Genomic DNA, 12,085 nt, shown 5'->3' on the forward strand with positions numbered 1-12,085 from the left:
TATTATTATTATTATTACTTGCTGAGCTACAACCCTGGTTGGAAAAGCAGGATGCTATAAGCCCAGAGGCTCCAACAGCGAAAATAGCCCAGTGAGGAAAGAAAATAAAGAATTAAGAGAAATGATTAACAATTGAAATATGATATTTGAAAAACAGTAACAATAATTAAAATATTAATTATAAAAACTTTAACAAAACAAGAGGAAGAGGAATAAGATGGAATAGTGTGCCAGAGTCTACTCTCAAGCAAGAGAACTCTATCCCAAAACAGTGGAAGACCATGGTACAGAGGCTATGGCACTACCCAAGACTACAGAACAATTGTTTGATTTTGGAGTGTTCTTCTCCTAGAAGAGTTGCTTACCATAGCTAAAGAGTCTCTTATACCCTGTGGTTTCCCGTAGTTACATTAGCTGCCATATTGGAATTTCTTAAAGCTCACATGTCTTGTAAAATTATAGTTTTCAATATTAAACTTACCCGATAATCATGTAGCTGTCAACTCCGTTGCCCGACAGAATTCTACGGAAGGGATATGCCAGCGATCGCTATACAAGAGGGGGGTGTACTCACAAGCGCCACCTGTGGCCAGGTACTGCAGTACTTCTTGTTGACACCACTTCAATTTTTCCTCTGTCGTGCTTCCGGCAAGACGTTCATGGATACGCTTATAATTTTGGAGTCTTGTTCACGGTTTTGGTGAAGTATTGCTCTAAGATTTCAGCTTTCGCTATTCAGGAAGTTTTATTATTAGCTTAGCTAGCTTTTGGAATTAATTTGTTTTATTATGGTGACGAAGAGAGTATGAACTCTCTTTCACCTTTAAATGGCCGACCCTTCCCTTAGACGGAAGTGTTGGTGTCTAAGAGAGTATAGACTCTCTTTCTTAATTTTGCTTAACAAAGTTATAGATTTATTTTTTTTTATCTCTCCGCCTTTTATAGGCCTCTTCGATTAACTTCCTTTTATTATAAACTTATTAAAATTAATTTTTATATTTGTTTATATTCGACCTTTCCTAATAGTAGGCGGTCTTTTCTTGGTACCGAAGTTAATTAACATTGAGCCCGTCATTTCGGTTTTACCTGTTAACATATTATGCTATTTTAATGTTTTTGAAAGAATTTCTTTGATAGTCTCGTACTGTTTTCAAAGTTGAACTAACGTTTTGTTTTGTCTCTGCAGTTGTTGACGTTCAGAACGTTCAACTTGCGCTCTATCGTTACGATAGAGAGAGAATTTTCACGGTGTCACGTTGCAGTAAGAGTAACCGTTTCTAACGTTTTGTTCATTCTTTCTTAGCTTAATGGTTTTAATTCTAATAAAGGAACTTTTTATTTGGGAAATATTTCAGTTTTTTTCCTTTAACAATAATATGTTTTAACGATATATATGATTGGGCTCTTCTCTCAGGTTCTAAGTCAAGAGAGAGAGAGAGAGAGAGATAGAGACGGAGGGAGAGAGAGCTGGATAAACGTTTCGTTCAAGCGAGTAACGTTGTTATCGTTTTTGCTCTTCTCCCTAGTCTCTTTAGGGGAAGATGGTAAACGTTTCATGAGTTTTATTCTTGTTCTCAAGCTTTATGCGGTGAGAGATTTTAAACGTAGTTTATTTGATCTAGTGTTTAGTCTCTTTCCAGCCACTGAATTATTTATCTTTCATTAGATTTTTCTGTTACATTGTAATTCTGTTTTCGCAATTACTAACTTTTAAGGAAGGATAGAATTGCGTGTTTCAGGTACAAACCACTTAAAGTTTCGAGTTCAGTGAAATAAGTGCAAACAGAAAATCAAAAGTGATTAGCGCAAAGTGTGTCAGTGTTGTGTGTGAGGGTACTTCTGTGCGTGCCAGTCGTCCTCCCAGTCCGGGACCTCTTGCAAGCTCCCAAGCCCAGGGGAGAAGCAATGTCGAAGGGCAAAAGGGTTCGGCAGGCCTTGATCGGCGCACAGAAGTATCCTCGGTGGTTGCGGGCGTGTCTTACAGAGACCGTCACTCCCACCCGCAGACGATTGAGCCCGTCTTTTACTCGTCTGCAGAAGAAATGTCAGGGAGAAAACGCTGGACTCAGGTCTCAAGACCTCTCAAACGCAAAGTCCAGACCTCAAGAGTTCTACAACCTGGTTGCAGTCATTGGATTAGCTCTGACTCTCCGCAGTCATCAGGTGACTGCACACCTCCTAAGAGAGGTAAGGTGATGCCGCAACAGACCTCATCTTCTGTTAAGGCTTTGCCTCAGCAGACCTTAGCGTCTGTCGACCCCAAGATGACTTTGCTGCAGTCCATGCAGTCACAGCTTGCGGTCTTAATGCGTGAGTGTCAGGCTGAGAAGGTTACACCTCCTCCTGCGATCGCTCCGCCTCACCGCAGTCCAGTCTGCCAGGCGTACGAAGTTGAGGTTCCTCAGGATACCTTACCGCGTATTGAGTTGCCAGTTACCAGCGGTGTGCAGCAACCTCCGCCTTCCTTAAGGCAACCTCAGCAATGGGAGCAGGAGTCTTATGCCTTACTTCCTCCGCTTCCGCCTGCGGTTCCACCAGCGAGGCATCAATCTCTTGAGGTACGACAACCTCTTCCATCCATGAGGCAGCCACCTCAGCACTCGCTGCAGCGACCTCAACCCTCCTCAAGGCGAGAGCCTCAACTCCTTAGGCTAGCACCTCAGGAACCTCTACTCGCGAGACAAGAACTGCGTTCTGCGCAGCCGCTACCTCAACTCTCGCAGCTCACACCTCAGGAACCTCAACTCGTTCCTCAGGAACCTGCTACTGCGCATCCGCTACCCTTACAGCAAGCGCAACTCTTGAGACAAGAAACTCATGCTAGGAGTCAGCCACCTGAACGCATGCATCTGCCACTTTCTCCTCAACTTGAGCCTTTCCCATTCAACTTTGAAATAACAAATGACAATAATAACACCTCATTACTTTCATAACTTGCATTTGTAATCATATACATGTATGCCTACACAAACATTATGATAATGGAGGTTATTCGTATTACTTAAATAAAAAATATATATGTATTCCTTGCAATATATTTTTAACAAATCGCTAATATAGCAAAATATCTTCATAACAAAAATGAATCATGAGTTATGAATGTAATGTAAATATTACGTTGATATTAAAACCCCATGCAAGCATGCATGAAGTAATGCAGTGTTGCCAACAGGGCGAGTTTCCCTGTCCTGAGGTGAAGTAGATTATAGATCGTATATTTAGTGCAGCTTAATTCTACGATTATCATGCCTGCTTTCAAATTCATCAACAAAACAGTCTAAATCAATTCCCTCGGCAAGTGCACTTTCATGGACAGTAATGCGATATTACTCAATCTAGCACTGGTCATGGAATTTCTGAGAAATGTTACACGCCATGCAACATGCTCTGCTTCTCTTACAGCATGCTCCACATACAGCATGCTCTGCATACAGCATGCTCTACATACAGCATGCTCTGCATACCTTACCGCATGCTTCTCAGTCACACATCTTTGGTTGTTGCCAGCTCACTAGACTGTCAAGCAGTTTCATAACGTTGCCTTCTAGTCTGCTGCTTTTGCACCAGTGAAACCCTCACTGAGAGAACTTAGCTTTTCTCGGATATGGTCCCTGTAGATGAGAAAGTGCTTTTCTCCCTCCTTCTGATATTCCCTTGAGGACTCTGTCATTTGGAGAGGAGCCTTTTGCTGCGTAGCCTCCTATGGACTTTTATTTAAGCATAACATGCTTCCAGGGAAGGTAATGGTTCCACTTCAGTCGCTAACCCCGTCTGTTACCACACCTGCTCCCATAGACCTTGAGCTGTGTTGCAAGACATGCAGTCCAAGCTTAGTCCTTGTTAGAGGATTTTTTGTTTACGGAGTCAGTGTGTCACTGGGAAGACGTTCAACAACCAGCAGAAGTGACTTGTTGTGACGCAGTGCGACAACCTCAGCAACCCGATAAGGAGTTGTCTATACGACCCAGACAGTCTAGACAGCTTCGGGTTGTCACTGTACTTCCTCGCTTCCCCATGGTTGACAGTTCACAGACTGTGCAGCAGTACCATGATCTTGTGTCCGGCTCCGTCAGACGACTGGCTTTTAAGAGCTCCCACAAGTCGTCGCTGTCTGGAGATTCTCAGATGGATTATGGATCTGACCAAGGAACTGGGCCTCCTGGTCAATTTTGAGGAGTCTCAGCTCGTCCCATCCCAGACCATTGTCTACCTGGGTATGGATCTTCAGAGTCGAGCTTTTCGGGCTTTTCCGTCGGCCCCAAGGATCTTCCAAGCCCTAGAATGCATCCAGAGCATGCTGAGAAGGAACCGATGCTCAGTCAGGTAGTGGATGAGTCTAACAGGGACACTTTCATCGCTGGCCCTGTTCATCGTGTTAGGGAGACTCCACCTCCCCCCCCTTCAGTATCATCTAGCTGCTCACTGGATAAAGGACATGACGCTAGAGACGGTCTCAGTTCTTGTTTCCGAAGAGAGGAGGTCTTCTCTCGCGTGGTGTAAGAACAGCTTTCTTCTCAAGGAAGTCTACTTTTGGCTGTTCAGAAACCCGACCGCCGTCTCCTCTCGGACGCATCAGACACGGGCTGGGGTGCGACTTTGGACGGACAGGAATGCTCGGGAACATGGAATCAGGAGCAAAGGACACTTCACATCAATTGCAAGGAGTTGTTGGCGGTTCTTCTGGCCTTGATAAACTTCAAGTCCCTCCAGCTTAACAAGGTGGTGGAGGTGGACTCTGACAACACCACAGCCCTGGCTTACATCTTCAAGCAGGGAGGGACTCTTTCGTGGAAGTTGTTCTAGATCGCAAGGGACCTCCTCATCTGGTCAAAAGATCGAAAGCTCACGCTGGTAACGAGGTTCATTCAGGGCGGTATGAATGTCATGGCAGATCGCCTCAGCCGGAAGGGTCAGGTCATCCCCACAGAGTGGACCCTTCACAAGAGTGTTTGCAGCAGACTTTGGGCCCTGTGGGGTCAGCCAACCTTAGATCTGTTCGCTACCTCGATAACCTAGAGACTCCTGTTGTATTGTTCTCCGATTCCAGACCCAGCAGCAGTTCACGTGGATGCTTTTCTGCTGGATTGGTCCCATCTCAACCTGTATGCATTCCCGCCGTTTTAGATTGTCAACAGGGTACTTCAGAAGTTCTCCTCTCGCAAAGGGACACGGCTGAAGTGGATTGGCTCCGCTCTGGCCCGCGAGAGAATGGTTCATAAAGGTACTGCAATGGCTGGTCGACATTCCCAGGACTCTTCCTCTAGGAGTGAACCTTCTACGTCAACCTCACGTAAAGAAGGTACACCCAAACCTCCACGCTCTTCGTCTGACTGCCTTCAGACTTTCGAAAGACTCTCAAGAGCTAGGGGCTTTTCGAAGGAGGCAGCCAGAGCGTTTGCCAGAGCAAGGAGAACATCCACTCTCAGAATCTATCAGTCTCAAAGGGAAGTCTTCCGTAGCTGGTACAAGACCAATGCAGTTTCCTCAACCAGTACCACTGTAACCCAGATTGCTGACTTCCTGTTACATCTAAGGAAAGTAAGATCCCTTTCAGCTCCTACGATCAAGGGTTACAGAAGTATGTTGGCAGCGGTTTTCCGCCACAGAGGCTTGGATCTTTCCACCAACAAAGATCTACAGGACCTCCCTAGGTCTTTTGAGACCTCAAAGGAACGTCGGTTGTCCACTCCAGGCTGGAATCTAGACGTGGTCCTAAGGTTCCTTATGTCATCAAGATTTGAACCTCTCCAATCAGCCTCTTTTTAGGACCTCACATTAAAAACTCTTTTCTTCGTGTGCTTGACAACAGCTAAAAGAGTAAGTGAGATCCACGCCTTCAGCAGGATCATTATTTTCACATCTGAAACGGCTACATGTTCCTTGCAGCTCGGTTTTTGCTAAATGAGCTTCCTTCACGTCCTTGGCCTAAGTCGTTCGAGATCCCAAGCCTGTCCAACTTGGTGGGGAATGAACTGGAGAGAGTACTTTGCCCAGTTAGAGCTCTTAGGTACTATCTAAAAAGGTCTTAACCTTTACGAGGACAATCAGAAGCCTTATGGTGTGCTATCAAGAAACCTTCTTTCCCAAGTTCTAAGAACTCAGTTTCTTACTATTCAGGCTTCTGATTAGAGAAGCACATTCTCATCTGAAGGAAGAAGACCTTGCTTTGCTGAAGGTAAGGACACATGAAGTGGGAGCTGTGGCTACTTCAGTGGCCTTCAAACAGAACCATTCTCTGCAGAGTGTTATGGATGCAACCTATTGGAGAAGCAAGTCAGTGTTCGCATCATTCTATCTCAAAGATGTCCAGTCTCTTTACGAGTACTGCTACACCCTGGGACCATTCGTAGCAACGAATGCAGTAGTAGGCGAGGGCTCAGCCACTACATTCCCATAATCCCATAACCTTTTAACCTTTCTCTTGAATACTTTTTATGGGTTGTACGGTCGGCTAAGAAGCCTTCCACATCCTTATTGATTTGGCGGGTGGTCAATTCTTTCTTGAGAAGCGCCGAGGTTAAAGGTTGTGATGAGGTCCTTTAGTATGGGTTGCAGCCCTTGATACTTCAGCACCTTAGAGTTGTTCAGCCTCCTAAGAGGAACGCTGCGCTCAGTAAGGAAGACGAACTTATTTAAGGCAGAGTAATGGCTCAAGTCGACTTCCTTACCAGGTACTTGTAATTTCATTGTTATTTTGAATAACTGATAATATGAAATACGGGATACTAAGCTTCTTAATATACATGTACACTGGTTTTCACCCACCTCCCTGGGTGTGAATCAGCTACATGATTATCGGGTAAGTTTAATATTGAAAAATGTTATTTTCATTAGTAAAATAAATTTTTGAATATACTTACCCGATAATCATGATTTAATTGACCCACCCTTCCTCCCCATAGAACCAGTGGACCGAGGAAAAATTGAAGTGGTGTCAACAAGAAGTACTGCAGTACCTGGCCACAGGTGGCGCTTGTGAGTACACCCCCCTCTTGTATAGCGATCGCTGGCGTATCCCTTCCGTAGAATTCTGTCGGGCAACGGAGTTGACAGCTACATGATTATCGGGTAAGTATATTCAAAAATTTATTTTACTAATGAAAATAACATTTTTATCAAAAAACTCCCCTACGTAAAAGTTATTCATAACTCACTGTTTTATAGCAAATAAGTAGATTTAAATGGGAAAAGCAAAAAATATTCAAATTGATGCAATAAGTTTATTTTACAATACAATTTATACAGAACTTGTGGCCTGTATGACAAAATGCGTCAAATAAAAGATGTAGAACAAACTTTCTTCATTTGAAATATATATATATATATATATGTATGTATGTATGTATGTATGTATATATATATATATATATATATACATATATATATATATATATATATCGTGAGCAGACAGAATGCCTAATGACATAATGCCTAAGGACAAAACGCCTAAATCCTCAACACGGACAAAATGTCTAACAGACAAAATGCCCAATGGCCTAATGTCCAAAACATCTAAAAACGGATAAAAAAGTGAACTATATAGCATAGCACTCTGTAGAGTACTGACCTCGGCCAAGGTGGCTTAGTTTATTTCACATCCTCTGAAAGAACAAAAGCAAAGGCTTGTATTTGATTGATTATGAAAGCATTGTCATTATTTGTGTATCAGCGCTGGAGACCAAGATTTTGTATATTACGACAAAGACATTGACTGAAATGAAAGACACAGCCATTGATTGAAGTATTTGAAAAAACATTTCTTTAAACTTTTTATTGGTGCTTGTTCACAAGCAAGAGTCACAGACTCTGGGAAAAGGCTCTGCTCTTTAACTGTAAGATCTTTAGTAATCTCGATTAATTCATTTAAAATTGCTAAATAAGATAATTTTGCCTAGAAGGCATTTTGTCAATTAGGCATTTTGTATATTAGGCATTTTTTCCATTAGGCATTATGTCGGTTAGGCATTTTGTCTGTGTTGAGGAATTAGGCATTTTGCCCTTAGGCATTTTGTACTTAGGCATTATGTCATTAGGCATTCTGTCCTACTACCATATATATATATAAAGTTAAGTGGTCTATCTATCTATCTACCTATCTATCTATCTATGTGTATGTATATATATATATATATATATATATACACACAGATAGATAGATAGATAGATAGATAGATAGATAGATAGATAGAAAGACCACTTGACTCATATTTTCAAATAATAAGGAAGTTTTGAGGGAAACAGACAGAAAGCCAATATGACAAATTGTCACAAAGGCAAAATCTAAAAGTCCATCCATCCATATACCAAGGCACTTCCCCCAATTTTGGGGGGTAGCCGACACCAACAATGAAACAAAACATAGAGGGGACTTCTACTCTCTATGTTCCTTCAGCCTAATCAGGGACTCAACCGAGTTCAGCTGGTACTGCTAGGGTGCCACAGCCCAACCTCCCACATTTCCACCACAGATGAAGCTTCATAATGCTGACTCCCCTACTGCTGCTACCTCCGCGGTCATCTAAGGCACCAGAGGAAGCAGCAGGGCCTACTGGAACTGTGTCACAATCGCTCGCCATTCATTCCTATTTCTAGCACGCTCTCTTGCCTCTCTCACATCTATCCTCCTATCACCCAGAGCTTTCTTCACACCATCCATCCACCCAAACCTTGGCCTTCCTCTTGTACTTCTCCCATCAACTCTTGCATTCATCACCTTCTTTAGGAGACAACCATTTTCCATTCTCTCAACATGGCCAAACCACCTCAACACATTCATATCCACTCTAGCCGCTAACTAATTTCTTACACCCGTTCTCTCCCTCACCAAATCTAAAAGTACTTTTTTCAAAATATAAAGATAGCCTTAACATGTGAACATTTTACTAAATTACTGAACAATATTTCCTTAATACATACATATACCAAAGGCACTTCCCCCAATTTTGGGGGGTAGCCGACATCAACAAGAAACAAAACAAAAAAGGGGACCTCTACTCTCTACGTTCCTCCAGCCTAACCAGGGACTCAGCCGAGTTCAGCTGGTACTGCTAGGGTGCCACAGCCCAACCTCCCACATTTCCACCACAGATGAAGCTTCATACTGCTGAGTCCCCTACTGCTGCTACCTCCGCGGTCATCTAAGGCACAGGAGGAAGCAGCAGGGCCTACCGGAACTGCGTCACAATCGCTCGCCATTCATTCCTATTTCTAGCACGCTCTCTTGCCTCTCTCACATCTATCCTCCTATCACCCAGAGCTTTCTTCACACCATCCATCCACCCAAACCTTGGCCTTCCTCTTGTACTTCTCCCATCAACTCTTGCATTCATCACCTTCTTTAGCAGACAGCCATTTTCCATTCTCTCAACATGGCCAAACCACCTCAACACATTCATATCCACTTTAGCCGCTAACTCATTCCTTACACCCGTTCTCACCCTCACCACTTCGTTCCTAACCCTATCAACTCGAGATACACCAGCCATACTCCTCAGACACTTCATCTCAAACACATTCAATTTCTGTCTCTCCATCACTTTCATTCCCCACAACTCCGATCCATACATCACAGTTGGTACAATCACTTTCTCATATAGAACTCTCTTTACATTCATGCCCAACCCTCTATTTTTTACTACTCCCTTAACTGCCCCCAACACTTTGCAACCTTCATTGACTCTCTGGCGTACATCTGCTTCCACTCCACCATTTGCTGCAACAACAGACCCCAAGTACTTAAACTGATCCACCTCCTCAAGTAACTCTCCATTCAACATGACATTCAACCTTGCACCACCTTCCCTTCTCGTACATCTCATAACCTTACTCTTACCCACATTAACTCTCAACTTCCTTCTCTCACACACCCTTCCAAATTCTGTCACTAGTCGTTCAAGCTTCTCTTCTGTGTCTGCTACCAGTACAGTATCATCCGCAAACAACAACTGATTTACCTCCCATTCATGATCATTCTCGCCTACCAGTTTTAATCCTCGTCCAAGCACTCGAGCATTCACCTCTCTCACCACTCCATCAACATACAAGTTAAACAACCACAGCGACATCACACATCCCTGTCTCAGCCCCACTCTCACCGGAAACCAATCACTCACTTCATTTCCTATTCTAACACATGCTTTACTACCTTTGTAGAAACTTTTCACTGCTTGCAACAACCTTCCACCAACTCCATATAACCTCATCACATTCCACATTGCTTCCCTATCAACTCTATCATATGCTTTCTCCAGATCCATAAACGCAACATACACCTCCTTACCTTTTGCTAAATATTTCTCGCATATCTGCCTAACTGTAAAAATCTGATTCATACAACCCTTACCTCTTCTAAAACCACCCTGTACTTCCAAGATTGAATTCTCTGTTTTATCCTTAATCCTATTAATCAGTACTCTACCATACACTTTTCCAACTACACTCAACAAACTAATACCTCTTGAATTACAACACTCATGCACATCTCCCTTACCCTTATATAGTGGTACAATACATGCACAGACCCAATCTACTGGTACCATTGACAACACAAAACACACATTAAACAATCTCACCAACCATTCAAGTACAGTCACACCCCCTTCCTTCAACATCTCAGCTTTCACACCATCCATACCAGATGCTTTTCCTACTCTCGTTTCATCTAGTGCTCTCCTCACTTCCTCTATTGTAATCTCTCTCTCATTCTCAATCTCCCATCACTGGCACCTCAACACCTGGAACAGCAATTATATCTGCCTCCCTATCATCCTCAACATTCAGCAAACTTTCAAAATATTCCGCCTACCTTTTCCTTGCCTCCTCTCCTTTTAACAACCTTCCATTTCCATCTTTCACTGTCTCTTCAATTCTTGCGCCGGCCTTCCTTATTCTCTTTACTTCTTTCCAAAACTTCTTCTTATTCTCTTCATATTTCCTTAATAAATATCATTATTCTTTTCTCAATAATAAAATTGGAAATGACAGTAAAAAGAGGAAGGAACTGGTACAAATAACTTTGTCATTCAGAATGGAAAAGCACGAGGTTTGTTGGAAAAATATTTCGTGAATGAATTATATATACCGTTTTGTTATATTTACATATACACTGGCATAAACTACAAAGGAAAAATCTCTCAATTGAGATACATGCCAAATTATTATGTGTTTATTAATATAAACAAATTGAAACACAAGGTATATGGTAGCAGATGGTACCTGTGCAATAAGTATGTCCTAAAGGGTACTCATGAAAGTAATGAATTTGATCTGGTAATAGATCAGAATATCACACACACATGCTTCAAAATAAATTTTCTTTCAACAATGTCTTCTGCAGCATTCTCCTCAAATGGTATTAAATTATCATATCCAACACCACGGCACTGACCACACATGGATGAGCACAATAAACCAGCCCTCCAGCATTTGTATTGATGGCAAAAACTTTTGCTACAGTTACGGCTGACTAAAGATAACAGGCCGTCTTGAGCTAGAGGTTTGCTTGAAGGTATTGGTTTCAGCCCAGTTCTGCAATTCTCCCATCCCCATTCGACTGAGAGAGATGGTTACCATGCCAATGTTGCACTGAGAACACCCTAAATAAGTGAAAATGAGTTTCATCATTTGTTGGTGGCAGTGTGGATAGCTGAAACTCTTGTATGCATAAAAGTGGTACTTATCCAATATTTGAGTTTTATCAGCTACATACAAAGAAATGAAAACTCCACCAGCTTTGACCCCTGTCTTTAGATGCTTTTGGGTTTTCAAATACAGATACTGTGTCTCACATGTCTTGCTTATTCTTCAGGATATCTAATGAATGTTTTTTCCTTTCCCTTTTATAGTTGATGTTGTGTTATAGTCTGTAACAGATGTTGCCGAAGGTGTCCCATGTTAGTTCGAAGTTTGATAATATCATAGGTCTTGTTGATATTGTATGCTTTACCTGGTATAATGAAAAGTATTTTTGTGGATGACTTAGAATGTGATACAAGAAGTACAAGTAAGTCTGTATCGTCACCCACTACTGCTACATTATGTCCAGTACAGTGGAACCTCTACATACGAATGTCCTAACATACGAATT

The 12,085-nt window shown here is 42.3% G+C and overlaps 1 protein-coding gene across 1 annotated transcript in view; it reads left to right on the forward strand.

Annotated features, from left to right (window-relative positions):
- LOC137637028 (uncharacterized) overlaps window positions 1-12,085 on the forward strand; it is a 190,338-nt gene that overhangs the window by 84,460 nt on the left and 93,793 nt on the right. The window lies entirely within an intron of this gene.

Source organism: Palaemon carinicauda, unplaced genomic scaffold (genome assembly GCF_036898095.1).
Source record: "Palaemon carinicauda isolate YSFRI2023 unplaced genomic scaffold, ASM3689809v2 scaffold5, whole genome shotgun sequence".
Lineage (NCBI taxonomy): Eukaryota > Metazoa > Arthropoda > Malacostraca > Decapoda > Palaemonidae > Palaemon > Palaemon carinicauda.